The sequence below is a fragment of the Cnephaeus nilssonii genome (assembly GCF_951640355.1).
Source record: "Cnephaeus nilssonii genome assembly, chromosome: 4".
NCBI classification, from domain to species: domain Eukaryota; kingdom Metazoa; phylum Chordata; class Mammalia; order Chiroptera; family Vespertilionidae; genus Cnephaeus; species Cnephaeus nilssonii.
Window position 1 is genome coordinate 34,388,441 of NC_137075.1, and position 6,000 is coordinate 34,394,440.

The window sequence follows — 6,000 nt, forward strand, 5'->3', positions numbered from 1 at the left end:
TTCTCTATCCCCCATGCAATGATTCACCAAATTCTGTTCACTCCGTCTCAGGAATGTCTCTCTGGCTTCCTAAGTGATCCTTTTGTTATCCCCATCCTCATCCATACCGCTACCAGATTTTCCTTTCTGAAACATAAGACTCAATGTGTCATTTCTCTCTTTGTGAATATTCACTGCCTCTCCACTGCATATAGATAAAGCCAGACCTCTTAGCTTGGAATTCAAAGTCCCCCACAATCATATCCCAACACACATTATCTCCTAAAATATCTCTCTTCCCTACTGGCTCCGTTAATTTACCTGCCATTCTTTTGGGTTTTTTTCTTGTTGTTTTTTTTTACAGAGAAGAAGGGAGAGGGATAGAGAGTTAGAAACATCGATGAGAGAGAAACATCAATCAGCTGCCTCCTGCACACCTCCTACTGGGGATGTGCCTGCAACCAAGGTACATGCCCTTGACCGGAATGGAACCTGGAAACTTTCAGGCCGACACTCTATCCGCTTAGCCCAACCAGTTAGGGCTACCTGCCATTCTTTACATTCCCCTTTCTTTGGGGCCTCTGAGCCTTTGCTTAAGATATCCCTATATCGCCGAAACCGGTTTGGCTCAGTGGATAGAGCACCGGCCTGCGGACTCAAGGGTCCCAGGTTCGATTCCGGTTGGGGGCATGTACATTGGTTGCGGGCACATCCCCAGTTGGGGGTGTACAGGAGGCAGCTGATTGATGTTTCTCTCTCATCGATGTTTCTAACTCTCTATCCCTCTCTCTTCCTCTCTGTAAAAAATCAATTATATATATATATATATATATATATATATATATATATATACATCCTATCTAATAAAATAGTAATATGCAAATTGACCGTACCTTCGCTATGCCCACAGCCAATCAGAGCGAACAAGATGGCGGTTAATTTGCATATGCTGAGGGAAGGAGGAGTGAAGAAAGCAGAAAGCAAGGCAGCTGCATGGGCGGGCGGCGGCGCGGCTGTGGAGCATGCAGCCATGGTGGCCTCTGAGGCAGTGGTGGCAGTGTGCGGTGCGTGGCGGGTGGTGTGTGCGGCCGCAGTGGCGGCAGCGGTGGCTGCAGTGGCAGTGGGCAGGGCACACAGCGGGGAGTGGCGGGTGGTGTGCGAGGCTGTGGTGGCCTCGGAGGTGGTGGTGGCTGCGGGCGGGGCGTGGTGAGGCGGGTGGGCGGGGTGGGGCACGCAGCAGCAGAGCGCATGGCCGAGGAGGCGGTGGCAGTGGGAACAGAGGGTCAGGAGTGCAGGGCGAGGCTTGCAGCCGCAGAGGTGGAGGTGGCGGTGGGCTGGGTTGGGTTGGCGGGACGGGCAGGAGGCGCCCCGCCCATTCCGCCCGCCCCGCCCCGCCCACTGCAGCTGGAGAGGTGGGGGGGCAGGAGAGGTGGGGGGGCGGGAGAGGTGGGGGGGCGGGAGAAGTGGCCATGGCGGGAGAAGTGGCCGTGGCGGGAGAGAAACCCACCAGAAGTCTTGCAGGAAATATTCCTGCAACGGGTCCCTAGTATATATATAAAAAGATATCCCTATATCAGAAATAATCCTCATATTGTTAAATTGATGTTTTGTGCTTCCTTCATGGCCCATGAAAAATTCTTATTCCTACAAGTTTTCTTTGATTTTTCCCGGTCAGAACTTACCACTTCCTCCCTGTACTCCTCTAGTCCTTTGAATTTTATAGCAGCACTTACCATAGGCTGGCCTGTACTGTAGTTTAGATCAGAGTCCCTGGAGACCAGATATAATGTTTTATTAGTGTTTGTGTTGTAGCCCCCTTTTCCCTAATATCTACTAGTAGGCACTGTAGTAGAGATGGCTCATTGCCCACCAAAATCCATTCTCCCCATCTTCCCTAGTCAGAGAGCTGTAGCTAGAATGTGGCTGCCTCACTTAGGCTTTTTCCCGGTCCCTCTTGCAGTCAAGTGTATTTATATATCTAAGTTCCCCCAATGTGAATATGAGGAGAGTTTATGTATATGTGATACTGCCAGACCTGGCCCTCAAAACTGGCCCAGAAACGTTCCCATGTTCTTTACCTGCTCTGAGATGGAATGGTGTATGACAGGAACCCAGGTCCGTTAGCAGTACTTTGTAACCACGTGGAGATGGGTCATCTGCCAAGCTGGAACACTCACCTCAGAATTTTAAGTCAGAGGAACATAAGCTTCTAACTTCTTTAATCCAGGGATTTGTTATTGGGTTACTTGTTATAGCAGCTTCACCACATCCTAATTAATATTTCGCTCAATCGACAATTTAAAAAAAAAATTAAAACAGCACCAGGATAGCCCTGCCCAGGTAGCTCAGTTGGTTGGAGTGTCATCCATATACCAAAAGTTTGAGGGTTTGATTCCAGGTCAGGGCACATACCTAGGTTGTGAATTCAATGCCCTTGGGGCACGTATGGGAGGCAACTGATCAATGTTTTTCTTTCTCCCTCTCCACCTTCCTCTCTCTCTAAAATCAATTAAAAAAAAAAAACACACATATCCTTAGGTGAGAATTTAAAATTAAAAAAACAACAACAGCACCAGGAAAGTCTTTTGAACTACATTTGAATTATCCAAAGCATCAGGAAAGCTTTTGGTCAATTATCATAATGCCAAACATCAAAAATCTGGACACCAACTAGCCAGTCAGTCATTGAGCCAATCAATTAATCATGCAATGTCCTTCTAGCTAGGCCAGAATGAGGTAAATAACCTTGATTTATCCCTGTAACCTGTCCAGGTCTTACCTGGAGGAACAAGAAAGCATTTAAAAGAAATTGGAAACAGAGAACTCAAGTACAGGGCAGTGTTCAGAGCAAGTATCAATAGCTCCTTCCAGAAAATGAAGGACCAGGTAAATGTGTTCATTTATTGACAGTTTTTTCACTCAGCAGTGTATGTTCATGTTAGCCCTTTTTTTTTTTTTTTTTTTTTGCAGATTGTTTTATTGTGGTAAAATACACATCACATAACAATTGCCATCATAACCATTTTTGAAATATATTTTTACTGATTTCAGAGAGGAAGAGAGAGGGAGAGAGAGATAGAAACATCAATAATGAGAGAGAATCATTGATCAGCTGCCTCCTGCATCCCCCACACTGAGGATCAAGCCCACAGCCCTGACTGGGAATCAAACCATGACCTCCTGGTTCATAGGTCAATGCTCAACCACTGAACCATGCCGGCCCGGCCATCTTAACCATTTTTAAGTGTACAATTCAGTGGCATTTAATACATTCATGTTGTTGAGCAACCATCACCATCATCTATCCCCATAAGTCCTTTCATCTTATAAAACTGAAACTCTATGCCCATTAAATAATACTCCTCATTCTCCCCTTCCTCCAGCACCTGGCAATCACCATTATATTTTCTGTCTCTATGACTTTGATTACCCTTAAGTACCTCATATAAGTAGAATCATATAGTATTTGCCTTTTTGTGATTATTTATTTCACTAAGCATAATAATGATACGGGATTTTTGGACTGGAACATGTGGTATTCCCCAGGGCAGGATGGCTTCCCCAGATTCTTTGTTCATGGGAGTCGAAAAATGATGTAAGATGGTATAGCAAAGGTGGAAAATTATTGAAGAACAAGTACAGACTCTCACGTAGGGAGGGGGAAAGAGTCCCACCGAGTTCCTTTTTTCCCAAGTTTATGAAGGCTGCAGTTTTTGCGCCTAGATATCCCCTCTGATTGGCCACTATTCCCCTGTGATTTGGTCACTATAGCAACTCCTGAGCTCAAAGGTCAAACCTCACATGGACATGTGAGGCCCTCCTTTATTTTGTAAATATATGCCTTTGGCTACTCCCAGTTCCCTTGTCTTATGGAAATGTAACCTTTGTAGCTCTGTAACCCTATGTTTCATCCATGGACCCCCTTAATTTTAAAAATTCCCTAAGTCTGCCTATTTCACCCCTAAAAATTCCTAGTTCAATCACCTCAAAGTTCATTCATGCTGCAGCATATTGTGGAATTTTCTTCCTCTTTAAATATAAATAATATTTCATTGTATGCATATACCACATTTTATCTACACATCCATTGATGGATACTAGGGTTGCTTCTACATTTTAGGTATTGTGAATAATGCTACTATGAATATGGATATTCTAATATCTCTTTGAGACCCTGCTTTCAGTTATTTTTGGTATATATCCAGAAGAATTGCTGGATCATGTGTTAATTCTATTTTTAATTTTTTGAGGAACCAGCATACTGTTTTTCACAGCAGCAGTATCTTTTACATTCCCACTAACTGTGTACGAGAGTTCTAATTTCTCCACAGTCTGGCCAACACTTGACGTTTTGGGGTTTTTTTCTAATACCATTCTAATGGGTATGAAGTAGTATTTCATTGTAGTTTTTGTTTGCATTTCTCTAATGATTAGTGATGTTGAGAATCTTTTCATGGTTTGTTGGCCATTTGTATATCTTCTTTAGAAAAATGTCCATTCAATTCCTTTGCCCATTTTTTAATGAATATGGTTATTTGTTTTTTTATTGAGTTTTAAGTGTTCTGGGTATTTATTAATCCCTTATCAGATATGTAATTTGCAAATATTATCTTTCATTCTCTGGGTTATCTTTTTACTCTGTTAATAGTGTCTTTTGATGCACAAACATGTTTAATGCTTATGAAATCCAATTTCTCTATTTTTTCTTTTGTTATCTGTGCCTTTGGGATCACAGCCAATAAAGCATTGCCAAATCCAACTTTGTGAAGCTTTTGTCTTATGTTTTCTTGTAAGAGTTTAATTGATTTTAGACTTACATTTAGGTTCTTGATCCATTATGCATTAACTTTTGTACAGTAGTTCCCCTTTATTCATGGGGAATATGTTCTAAGACTTCCAGTGGATGTTTGTAACCACGAATAGTACTGACCCCATATAGTCTGAGGTTTTTTTGTATATGTAATAAAGTTTAATTTCTAAATTAGGCACAGTAAGAGATTAACAACAACTAATAATAAAATAGAACAATTATAACAATATACTGTAATAAAAGTTATGTGGATATGGTCTTTCTCTCCCTCTGATAGCCAATCTGATAACCAAGACTGCTACTAAGTAACTAAGGGGCAGATAGTATATGCAGCGTGGACACACTGAACAAAGGGATGATTTATGTCCAGCCCAGGATGGAGCAGGATGGCACAAGATTTCATCATGCCACTTGAAACAGTGTGAAATTTAAAACATAAGTTGTTTATTTCTGAAATTTTATCATTTAATATTTTGGGGCCATTATTGACCACAGGTAACTGAAATCACAGAAAGCAAAACAATAGGTAAGGAGGGACTATACTGTATATGGCGTTAGGTAAGGGTCCAACTTCATTCTTTACACGTGGATATCCAGTGTTCCCAGCACCATCTGTCAAAAAGACTGTCCCTATCTGGCCAGTGTGGCTCAATGGTTGAGCATCCACCTATGAACCAGGAGGTTGAGGTTTGATTCCTGGTCAGGGCACATGCCCTGGTTTAAAACACCAGAATTATATTTGTTTCTTTTTAGGTTTTCTATCTTTTTTTGGTATTTTCATTTTGTTCACAAATAATTTTATTTACTTTCTCCTTTATTTTATTTACATCTTCCTTTAGTTCTTTGGGCATCTTTGAAACACTTGCTTAAAATATTTGTCTATTATATCTTCCATTAGATCTTTTTCAAGAACAGTTTCTGTTGGGTTTTGGTTTTTTTTCTTTGAATGGGCCATACTTTCCTATTTCTTGCAATGTCTTATGATTTTTTTGTTTGTTTGTTGAACACTAGACATTTGAATCTATTAATGTGGCAACTCTGAAAATCAGATTCTCCTCCTTCCCCAGGGCTTGCCAGGTTTATTGGTTTTGGGGGGTTTTCGGTTTTGTTTTTCATTGGTAGGGGTGGTTGCGCATGTAGTCTACTTCTGCCTGAAATGTAAACTTAAGATATTCTGAGGCCTTTTCTAACTTTTCCCTGGGCGTACGTGG